Raw genomic sequence first — 12,387 nt, forward strand, 5'->3', positions numbered from 1 at the left:
CGGTTATACCGACTAATAACTTATTTGCACTTGAAAACTTCAAGTTGAGCATGGCATGTGCTATATTTTAGTAAACTTCTGGTTTAGTATGGCATAAATATTTGCATCAGTAAACTTCTGATTTACCGTGGCTACTTTAGTATCAGTAAATTTCTGATTTACTGTAGCTACTTTTGCCTCAGTAAAACTTCTAGTTTACTGTGACTGCTTTTGCATTAGTAAACTTCTGATTTACTGTGACACGTGATGTAGTACAAATTGAACAATAAGGCGGGTAACTTCTCACATACATATTATTTTACCTCCTATAATTGTGGAAATAAGAAGATGTTCAATCTTCCAATTATTTGTAGTCTCAGTATGATAGTCATTTGTATTAGTAAACTTCGGGTTTACTACAACATATGCTTTGACCACAATCATATAATATGAATGATATATTTGTACATAAGCTCTTCGAGAGCTTTCATTTATTATCCACAATTTAATATTATTCGGACACTACTAGTGTCATGTGTCTTTTAGACAAATAGTTAGCTCTTAAGGACTTTTTGATATATTTTGTACTATTCAATATGATTCAGACACTTCTGGTATCATGAGAGAAAATATAATCAAATGAACAATATAAAGACAATTCTAAATTTATAAATTACAAAAATTAAGAATTTCAGCATTTTTACCGCCAACTTTGTGACAGATGTCTCCTTCATGGAGAAATACTATTATCATCTGAATATTTTGTATCAAAGCAGCAATCATATAGTCATTACGTCTGTGAGGGGAAGATACATAAGTTATTATCTTCTTCGAGGAAATCAATAGCAACTAACCATAATATACTAATATGGTTATAGTAGAAAACATTCTACAAGAATCCTTTTGCCTTAGAATGATACTTAATAAAATTATCCAAGATATTTTACGTACAATAGGTACGTGCGGCAATGATCTTTATTCCACAAAAATAAGATTTATATCATCTGTTATTCTACCTCTTTAGGAGGTGAGTTGTGGTATTTCTTCATTCACTTCGGGGAATAAAAATGTGCTTCAAAAATAACTTTGAATAGGTCATTATTTTGTTTAAGCACAAGAAACCATCGCCCATAATATTTTCCAGCTTCGGGAAGAAATTTTAATTGTTTTACTACTTCAGAAGCAAATTTAAAATATAAAATATTAAATATATATTCTCTCAATCATATTACCTCTTCTAGAGTTGAGTTGTAAATCATTCATATAAAGAGTGTGTTCATATTTACAAACTTTATTAATATTGTCATATTCACTTCAGGGATTCAATTAATATTATCAAAAATTCTCATCCTTCAGGAAATGGAACATAATTATTTGAACGTGCATTAACCATTTCTGGTGGTTGCATATTTCTTGCAACCTCTGCTGGAGTTTAAGTGGATCTAACAATGTTATCCACCTTGTAATCCTTTTTAAAGACAATTAGGATGAAAACAAATACCAAACTAGGTATTGTATATGTAGCACATAACCAAGCAAGTGATGATAAAGATATTAAATCAAATATAAGCAAAAAGCTCAAATTACTTTACACAAACTTGGCCACTCCAAACGTAAGTGATATCTACATTACTATTGTCAAGAAGACACCACTTCAAGTATATAATCTACCTTACGATACTTGGAATAAACAAGATCTAACCATGAACATAAGAGTGTCGCCTTACATCAAAGGTGGACACTGAAATAGAAATTAAATTCGAAGTAAGTGCTCAAAATATGTCACGACCCAAAATCCAACTAGTCGTGATGATACCTAACCCAACCGCTAGGTAAGCCAACTTTTAACTATCCAATTCCAATAACAATTATTAAAGCAATTTAGGTAAATAAAGATCTTAATCTTATACAATCCCCAAGAACTGGTAGTACAAATCATGAGCTTCTAAGAATAGAGTATACAACGCGAAAATGAAATAATTACATAGTCTGTTTGAATAATACATAAACAAAACTTTTATAAATCTAAGGCTACCATGAACAAGAGGCAGCTACAACAGGAACGCGGGTACATCTTCAAATCCAGCAACCATCGGTCACAGCAGCCAACATCTGCACGCAATGTACAGAAGTGTAGTATCAGTACAACCGACCCCATGTACTGAGTAAGTAACGAACCTAGCCTTAGGTTGAAAGTAGTGACGAGCTTCTACCAAGGTCGGGTCCAAACCCACTAGTCCACAACAGTCCATAACAACATAAAGCAAATAATACCAGAAGTAACTCAAAGATAAAATGCTCAGCCAAATCATGATTTCAAAAATAATAGTTCTTCCTTTCAAGTACATCAATGAAAACCCAAATCGTTTGCCGAAGTTGTCAAAAAAAATGAATAAGTTTGAAAACAAAAAATTTTCCCAAAAATCCTTTCAATAATAAATGGGATGTTTTATTTTCCTTCCAGATAACACGTGTAAAAACAAATTCATCACTATGCCCATCTATCAAAATGTGTGAGAAATCATGAAAGATGTGATGTTGTACAGCATGAGGAAAATACACCTCTATGCATGTATGTCATGTGTGCATGCTAATGCGATGCAACTCAGTGATAAAATCATAAACATCCCCTGGGGCTTACCTCAGAATCACTCGTAAACAGCCCCTCAGGCATACGTCACAATCACTCGTAAATAGCCCCTCGGGCATACCTCACAATCACTCGTAAACAGCCCCTCGGGCATACCTCATAATCACTCATGCCTCCCAGTCACTCAACACTCGGAACACTCACTCAATAGGTACCTGCGCTCACTGGAGGTGTGTACAAACTCCAAAGGGGGTCCTACAGCCCAAGCGCTATAATCTGCACGGACAACTCACGTGCTGCACGGACAACTCACGTGCAATAATATCATATCAGAATCCGCACGGATAACTCACGTGCCATAATAAGCCATTAAGGCCTGCTGCAGGTGAGCAACCCCGATCCATATAATAGTAATAATATATATAAAGCCAACATGGTCTGCTGCGGCATGCAGCCCGATCCCAAAAATATCCTCACAATCAGGCCCTCGGCCTCCCACAGTCATCAATCTCTCCAGTCTCTCTCTCATGGGCTCACAATGTCATGAGAATAGCCAAAAAATGATGATATGATGTATCAATAAATAACAACAGAGACTGAGATATGATATGCAATGAAATAAATATGACTGAGTTTGAATTTTCAATTTAAACCAATAATTCACAGTAATATGACCTTCGTGGGTCCCAATAATACTGGCACATAGCCTCAACATGATTTTTAATATGCTTTTCATCTCAATTTCTTTAACACATAAAACTGCATGGAAAATGCCAAGATTATTTAACTACAAAATTCCACAGAAACAATTATGTCATAATTTTTATAGTGCACGCCCACACGCCAGTCACCTAGCATGTGTGTCACCTCCCAACGATTTACATAATACATATATTCAGGGTTCATACCCTCAGCTCCAAGATTAGAAGAGTTACTTACCTCGAACAAGCCGAATCCAATGTCGAGCAAGCTAAACAATGCTTCAGAAATTCCATTCTGCGCGTAACAACTTCCGAACGGCACGAATCTAGTCACAATTAATTTGATTCAGTCAACCCAAATTATAGGAATTTATTCCATATCAAAATACTAATTTTTCCACAAAATTCGAAATTACACTCAAAAATCGCCCGTGGGGCCCATATCTTGGAACCCGACAAAGGTTACAAAATATGAACGCTCATTCAACCACGAGTCCAACCATACAATTACATCACCTTGGGACGCACAGGGTGTAACAAATGTATGCTAATATCTTGAGTTTCCAATGCAGGTTTATTTTTAAGTGTATAATGGAGGACCCAATTAAGACAATCCGAAAACAAAGCAGCTGGCAATTATTTAGTCAAGATGCTCAAACTGGTTTGTACACCATGGTTATAGAAAAAAATACATTGCATCCCTTTTACCATCTTTAGGTTGGCTCAACAATGGAATTGAGTAGTGTTAAGGGAACTTGTATAACTGGAGCTATGACCTTAAAATCCAAGTAAAATGAATGATGCCCCAGCACAGAAGAAGAATATTCTGTCTCATATTCATTACGTCACCTTGGGACGCACAGGGTATAACAAATGTATGCTAATATCTTGAGTTTCCAATGCAGGTTTGTTTTTAAGTGTATAATGGAGGACCCAATTAAGACAATCCGAAAACAAAGCAGCTGGCAATTATTTAGTCAAAATGCTCAAACTGGTTTGGACACCATGGTTATAGAAAAAAAATACATTGCACCCCTTTTACCATCTTTAGGTTGGCTCAACAATGGAATTGAGTAGTGTTAAGGGAACTTGTATAACTGGAGCTATGACCTTGAAATCCAAGTAAAATGAATGATGCCCCAGCCCAGAAGAAGAATATTCTACTATTAGTAAAATGGCTCAATAGATTAATTGATAACGTGAATTCAACTGTTGATTTCAGTATGGCAATTGACGAAATTTTTATAGCTAATGGTTTCCTTCAAAAGTATATTCAAACAACCAACATACTTATTTTCTCACAAGCATTTTTCTAAAGATATTGTTCTCAGAAGAAAAACACAAAGGAAAGATGATTCCTACATCCACACAATTTTCGTTGTTTTATTATGAAAATATTATTGTGGATATCCATTTATTAATCTGCTGTAGATAATCTTTCTTAGTGCTCCATTGAAGTTTATCTCCAAGCAGCAAATGCAGGCAGGTTGCAAGCAACTCAATGAAATAATTTGCAGCAAATTCTTATTAAACATACAGGTTGCGAGCAACTCATGCAGACAACTTATAAGCAGCTCAAGAAAAGCCCGCATCTGCTTCCTGAAAAGCCTCGCAGCTGCTTCTTTTTTTCTAAAAATAGAGGAGATTTCAATTCACTATTAGATTAGTTTGAAGTCGAATAATATATCAGTCTTTCTCTATACTTGCCTTCGGTTTATTTACTTTACAGTTTTTATTTTATAACACGTTATCAGCATGAGACTCTGCCTTTTGAGCACTTACTTCGAATTTAATTTCTATTTCAGTGTCCACCTCCGATGTAAGGTGACACTCTTATGTTCGTGGTTAGATCTTGTTCATTCCAAGTATCGTAAGGCATATTATATCCTTGAAATGGTGAGCTTTTCTTCTTGACAGTAGTAATGTAGATATCACTTACGTTTGGAGTGGCCAAACTTGTGTAAATTAATTTGAGCTTTTTGCTTATATTTGATTTAATATCTTTATCATCACTTGCTTGGTTATGTGCTACGTATATATTTTTTTTCGTCTTAATTATCTTTAAAAAGGATTACATTGTGGATAATATTATTAGATCCACTTAAACTCCAGCAGAGGTTGCAAGAAATATACAACCACCAGAAATGACTATGTTTCGTATATCTTATTGTAACTAAATTTTGTTAACCACTAGAAGTGGTATATGCCTATGACCACCAGAAGTGATAATTTAGGCTTGTTATGATTACAATAAAGATAACTAAGAGAGAAAACAATTTCTGCATATTACAAGCATACCTCGATTTGCTCCTGAAGTAGCAAATATATTAAAAACCTTTCGAAGCCATCACAATTTGATATGATTAATGCATGTTCAAATAATTATGTTCCATTTCTTGAAGGATGGGAATTTTTGATAATATTAATTCAATCACTGAAGTGAATGAGACAATATTAATAAAGTTTGTAAATATGAACGCGCTCTTTATATAAATGTATTACAACTCAACTCTAGAAAAGGTAATATGATTGTGAGAATATATATTTAATATTTTGTATTTTAAATTTGCTCCTGAAATAGTAAAACAATTGAAATTTCTTCTTGAAGCAGGAAAATATTATGAGCGATGGTTTCTTGTGCTTACACAAAATAATGAGCTATTCAAAGTTATTTTTGAAGCACATTTTTATTCCCTGGAGTGAATGAAGAAATACCACAACTCACCTCCTGAAGAGGTAGAATAACAGATGATATAAATCTTATTTTTGTGGCATAATAATCATTGCCGCATGTACCTATTGTACGTAAAACATCTTGGATAATTTTATTAAGTATCATCTAAGGCAAAAGGATTCTTATAGAATGCTTTTTACTATAACCATATTAGTATATTATGGTTAGTTGCTATTGATTTCCCCGTTCAGATGATAATAGCATTTCTCCATGAAGGAGACATCTGCCACAAAGTTGGCGGTAAAAATGCTAAAATTCTTAATTTTTGTCATTTATATATTTAGAATTGTCTTTATATTGTTCATTTGATTATGATTTTCCCTCATGATACCAGAAGTGTCTGAACAATATTGGATAGTACAAAATATATCAAAAAGTCCTGAAGAGCTAACTATTTGTTTAGAAGACACATGACACCAGTAGTGTCCGAATAATATTAAATTGTGGATAATAAACAAAGGCTCTCGAAGAGTTTATATACAAATATGTCATTCATATTATATGATTGTGGTCAAAACATATGGTGTAGTAAATCCGAAGTTTACTAATACAAATGACTATCATACTGAGACTACAAATGATTGAAAGATTGAACATCTTCATATTTCCACAATCATAGGAGGTAAAATAATATGTATGTGAGAAGTTACCCACCTTATTCATCAATTTGTACTACATTACGTGTCACAGTAAATCAGAAGTTTATTAATGCAAAAGCAGTCATAGTAAATTAGAAGTTTTACTGAGGCAAAAGTAGCTACAATAAACTAGAAATTTACTAATACAAAAGTAGCCACAGTAAATCAGAAGTTTACTGATGCAAAAGTTTATGCCATACTAAACCAGAAGTTTACTGAAAGATAGCATATGTGCAAATAAGTTATTAGTCAGTATAACCGATATTGCTATCCGATATAAGTATGATGAGCTAATTGAGAATTATGATAAGCATATATTGAAGAACTAGAAGATTCTTTAAAAATTCTCTTGTGTTGCTTGTTCTCATAATAAATTGATTATACCAGCTAAAGTTAGGACAGTCCCTTGAATTCTGGAAGATATAAAAGGTGAATGTGGGCACATTCACCTATCATGTGAACCACTTATAGATGTATATATAAGATGATTACATGTATGTTTATAGTCAATCTACAATTTGGCATTTGAAATTGCTTTTCTCAATTAAGAGCATAATATTTTGATTATGTAATCAAGACAGTTCATCTTGATAATGCTGGTTTATATCCAAGAATACGTATCATGTTAAAAATAATTTATCTCTGATTGAATCCTTAAATTATTCGTCACTTTTTAATTCTATTATCATCAAGATATCTTGGTAAATAATAACTTTCTTAAAGAGTAATTTGATTGGTAGTATTACGCTAAAATATAATCGGTGAAATGTATTTGAATTGGTTTGATTTTTTAAAGGGAAAAAATCTATCTAAACCGAACCATAAACACATAAACACCCTTACAGACGGATTAGGGGAAGATGATGTACATCTTAGCTAGGTAATCACTACTTAGGAGGGCTTTATCTCTGTTCACAATTATTAGAACATAACGATCAAGCTTAACCATCAGATTGGTCACGGAAAGAACTCCCTACACAACCTTTCTATTTCAAATTGTTGCATATCTCTTTTCCGGAAAATAAAATTCAATTTGATAAATGAGTTACTTCCAACTGCAGTAACAAATCTTCATTTTCATTCACAAAATTACCATTCAGCTGCCAGACTTAGAGAATTGAATTTCTATCCTCAAAAGATTTATTGCTAGTCTAGATGATGAGGATGTGCTCTGTTTTGGTTTTCGACTGTGCTTGTGCCTCTATGTCCAAGCTTTCTTTTATCTTTTTTTTCTTTTAGAGTTTTACTTGGTAATAACAGTTGTTTAATTAACAAAAAATAAATACCTTGAAAACCTAAATTAACTTTTCATGTCACTTTTGAATATAACCCTGAAAGATTGAAACTAAATTTGTAGGGGAAACTCAGTAAAGAGAAACCCTCCAAAAATAGGCGTATGCCACTAAATGCAGCGCACACACGGTATTCTTTAGTAAAAGGCGAAAGAATAGTTCGCTTTGTGCTCACTGCGTGGCTGCGTGAGTTTTTGGCACCACTTGTGCTAACATTTTATATGTGACAAGAAGTTTGGGTTTACTCTTTTTGTTTCGATGTGGGAGTCTGCACGCTTCTTGTTTTCTGCCTTACTGAACTTTGCTATGTTTGAAATTCTACATCTCAAATAGAAGCGGCTTTGCTATTCTGTCTACTTCGTCGTTTGATTAATTTGCATAGTATTTAAGCGTTGATTTGTTTCAGTTACTTGCTGATTGGGAAGAAATAGATGCTCCTGATGATGAAATGTTGCATAGAATGTGTTGGACTAAATTTTTTGAACCTATAATGAGGTTTTGTATTTCTAGTGTTTGAAATTGCAGAAAACAGAGCAGCAGCAGGTTGTTTGAATTTCACCTTTTATAGTTATAATAAAATGGCTTTACATTGATATTCAGTGTGTTTGAATTGCTTCTGAATGGTATGAGAATGCTTTACTGCGTATCTCAAACTTCCAATGTAGGCAAGTTTTAGGATCATGCTCACAGACTGATCAATAAAATCGTGTAGAAAAAAACCTCATTACGGGACTTCTGGGCCATTAGACAATATATAACCCATTGAGAAGAAAATTTTACGTGTAGAATTGGGTAAGGGCCGCGCGAACGCAGGCCCCCACTACCACAAATTATGACGTAGAGTCAACCACTTGGGTCGACCTTAGACGAGCACCCCTCCAAAGTGCAATAGAGGTCACCAACTTAGGTCATGGGTATATGGGATTGGGTTGCACGCCGCAACAAATATGAAATGTGGGCACGAGGGGTCGGGGAAAATAATGATGATATTGGCACGTGAATTGTCCGTGCAGTTGTGATATGAAATGTGGGCACGAGGTGCCGTGGTTAAATGATGATGATATTTGGCACGTGAGTTGTTCGTGCGGTTTTGATAGAGAAATTGGCATGAAGTGCCGTGAAAATATGAAAGTGTGCTGAGACCCGTATTTTATGATTTTGAAATGCCGTGTCAGAGGGTGACTTTTATTCGAAAGAGATTAATTTAAAAGAATTTTATTTGAAAGTTATTTATTTGAAGGAATTATATTTGAAAGAGATTTATTTAAAAGTATTATATCCTGAAGATTTCTATTTGAAAAACATATAGGCGAAAGATTTATATTGGAAGCACTTGATTAATTGGTTGTACTTGTATTCATTATTTGTTGCGCAATATTTATAGTGTTCTTGTCGCCCTGCTATGTATATCATTGGTTGATTATTGTTGCCATCATTGTTATTTGTTTCCTATTATTTTTGTATACTATATTGCACAGGTTATTAGACTAGTGAGTGTCTCGACTGTACCTCGTCACTACTCCACAGAGGTTAGTCTTGATACTTACTGGGTACCGACCGTGGTGTACTCATACTACACTTCTGCACATTTTTGTGCAGAGCCAGATATTGGAGCTATCGAACTCGGACAGAGTTAAAGTGTAATCGCAAGGATTCAAGGTAGAGTTGCTTGGTCGTCGCAGTCCCTTGAAGTCTTTTTATTTTATTTTACTGTTAATTATTAATCAAAAATATTAAGTATTCGATCCTTGAGATCATTTCATGTATTCAATTAGAGTTCATGACTTAGTATTACCAGTCTTGGGAGGTTGTTATATTTGTAGTTATTTTCGTTGTTGGTTTATATATATAAAAAATGGCTTGAATTGTTATAAAATCAGCTTACCTAGTCTTAGAGACTAAGTGCCATCATGACGCCTGTGACGGAATTTTGGGTCGTGACAAAATTAGTTGGAGATTAATCTGGTTTTGTTTTGGGTAGAGACTCTTGTTGCTTCTCTATACTTTCCTACTGTTAAACAAATACAAGAAAAGTATTAAAATTCTAGCCATCTTAAAAATAACTATCTTTTCTCTTCTCCGCTCCGCTTATAGGTAGCATTTTCCGTAAAATGTTGAAATTTTCTTCCCAATTATAATGTGAACAAATCATTTGATCCATCTTCAATGACAAAGTCAAATGACCGGTAGTGTGCTGGATAGTGGTGGCAAAATGGATTAAAAAAATAATTATCCATCTATATTATTCACTAAAAAATAAATTGGATAATGAGTATTTTTTTTTTTAAAAGAGAGAGGATAAAATCCATATTATCCGATTAAAAATAGATACACCAATGAGTTTAACTTTTACATTTGTAAAGACTCAAATTGGGGTTCCTCAAAATTGGAGGACAAATTCTCCCAAAAGTTACCATATTCAAGAAGCCATAAATAAATATCTATAATTATCTACCGATTAACACATTTTCTATCCGTATTGAATATGGGCAAGTCAGATATTTAATCCATTTTTACATTAATCATTTTCAATCCGCTCATATCTGATCCGATCTGCCCGTTTGTCACCCCTAGTGCTGGATTAAGGGTGTTTTACACATATGATTACTGCAAAAAGTCACTAAACTTCAAAATCTCAAAACCTCCTAACGAAGAACAAAGTGTGATATAATCAACTATAGGAATACAATGTGCATTCCGCTGGATAATCTTACTCGATTTTTATTGTTCTGTTCAAACTTATCAATATCAGTAGGCTCATATTATTATCAAATGGGATGAATTCCCTATATAGCTTCAGCTGTTGAGTATCTGTTTCCAAAAGTTAATAAGGGAAAGTTACTCCCAACTGCAGTAATAAATTATCATTTTCATTCAGAAAGCTTAACATAAAAAACCCACAAACCCTATTAAACATCAAAGATTAGAACTGGAATTGTAGGGGGCACTCAACTTGAGAACCCCTCCAAAAATTGGCGTATGCCACTAAATGCAGCGCGCATACGGTATTCTTTAGTAAAAGGCGAAAGAATAGTTCGCTTTGTGCTCACTGCGTGGCTTCATGAGTTTTGCATTGTGCTTAAGTAACCTTTTCTATCTAACAAGAAGTTTGGGCTTACTCTTTCTTTTATGATGTGGGAGTCAGCTCTCTTCTTCCGCTTTAGTCTCTTCACTGTTTTGTTCAATTACTCTGTGCTTTAAAGTCTACATTTTAAATAGAAGCCACTTTGTGGATCGTTCTGCTCTGTCCTTTGATTCATTCGCGTAGTTGCTTTTAGCTTTTATTCATTTAAGGTTCTTGGTGATTTTGAAATAAAAAGATGTTGGAAGCTGGCTAGGAAGGAGGCAAAGTTAGCGGTTACGGCGGCTAAGACTGCAGCATTTAGTCGTTTATATGAAGAACTTGAGGGTAAAGACGGAGATAAGAGGTTGTTTAGGCTAGCCAAGGTGAGAGAGAGAAAGGCCCGTGACTTGGACCAAGTGAAGTGAATCAAGGACGAAGAACGTAGAGTTTTGTTGGATGAGGCGCATATCCGTCGGAGATGACAGACTTATTTCCATAGTCTCTTGAACGAGGATAGAGAGGCAGATCCAGGATTTTAAGACCATGGGTGCACCACGATACTTGTCATAATATTAAGTGATGTATATTGTTTTTTAGTGTTTTATGACATATTAATAATTTTGAACATTATTCAACGAGATAAGCTATAGTCTTACTATTCTAAATCTGTGTTTTTCATTAATATTATCAATTATAATCCAACAATCATTGCAAAATGTTTATCTTAAAACATGTTCAGGCTTTAGCATATAATTCAAAATAAAAAGGAAAAGTAGAATACTAATGAAAATTTAATACTGTAAAAATTGAAACTTTGCAAATTTTATAGCTAAAAGAAAATGAAATTATCAAAAAGCTCTTAGAGCATATGACAAGTTCTTTATATGTGACTTGCTTATCCATAAAAAGAAAAGTATATTTTATTCTATAAATTTTGAATTTTTTTAAATAATTTGCGTGAAATTCAAATATGTTTATGCAATAATTTTGGATAAAAATATTTAAATCAAGTCTCATCATGGACTTAGATCTTATTGTCACATAAATTATTTATAATAAAACTAATTTATAGTGGATCAAGATAAGAGAAATCTCAATGCAAGTAATAAGTAGTTTAATTTCTGACTCCTTAAATTGTTGTTTACCATGAAAACTTGGAGAAGGAGATAAAAAAGAAAAAAATGATAAGAAGGAAAAAAAAAATAGGGTCCCTGAACAAAAAAAGATCTGCGAGGTACAACTAAATACGTAGTATTATATTAATGTGTGTCCATAGGGTCTCGACCGGAGGCACCAATGCCAAAATTTGAGCATGGGTGCCATCTACTCTCTATGGCTAAACCATTGAAAATTTGTACATAAAATCTGCTTTTACTTGGCAAGAGGATG

The 12,387-nt window shown here is 33.8% G+C and overlaps 3 non-coding genes across 3 annotated transcripts; all 3 read right to left on the reverse strand.

Moving 5' to 3' along the window:
- Positions 1-8,002: 8,002 nt before the first annotated feature.
- LOC138898300 (U5 spliceosomal RNA) lies at positions 8,003-8,118 on the reverse strand. Its single transcript, XR_011410764.1, has one exon. It is a non-coding gene; the product is annotated as a U5 spliceosomal RNA (small nuclear RNA).
- A 609-nt stretch (positions 8,119-8,727) lies between these two features.
- On the reverse strand, positions 8,728-8,883 carry LOC117278318 (U1 spliceosomal RNA). The gene has a single exon (XR_011410791.1). It is a non-coding gene; the product is annotated as a U1 spliceosomal RNA (small nuclear RNA).
- A 1,994-nt stretch (positions 8,884-10,877) lies between these two features.
- Positions 10,878-10,993, reverse strand: LOC117275401 (U5 spliceosomal RNA). The gene has a single exon (XR_004505566.1). It is a non-coding gene; the product is annotated as a U5 spliceosomal RNA (small nuclear RNA).
- Between the last annotated feature and the right edge of the window lie 1,394 nt (positions 10,994-12,387).

This window comes from Nicotiana tomentosiformis, chromosome 8 (genome assembly GCF_000390325.3).
Source record: "Nicotiana tomentosiformis chromosome 8, ASM39032v3, whole genome shotgun sequence".
Lineage (NCBI taxonomy): Eukaryota > Viridiplantae > Streptophyta > Magnoliopsida > Solanales > Solanaceae > Nicotiana > Nicotiana tomentosiformis.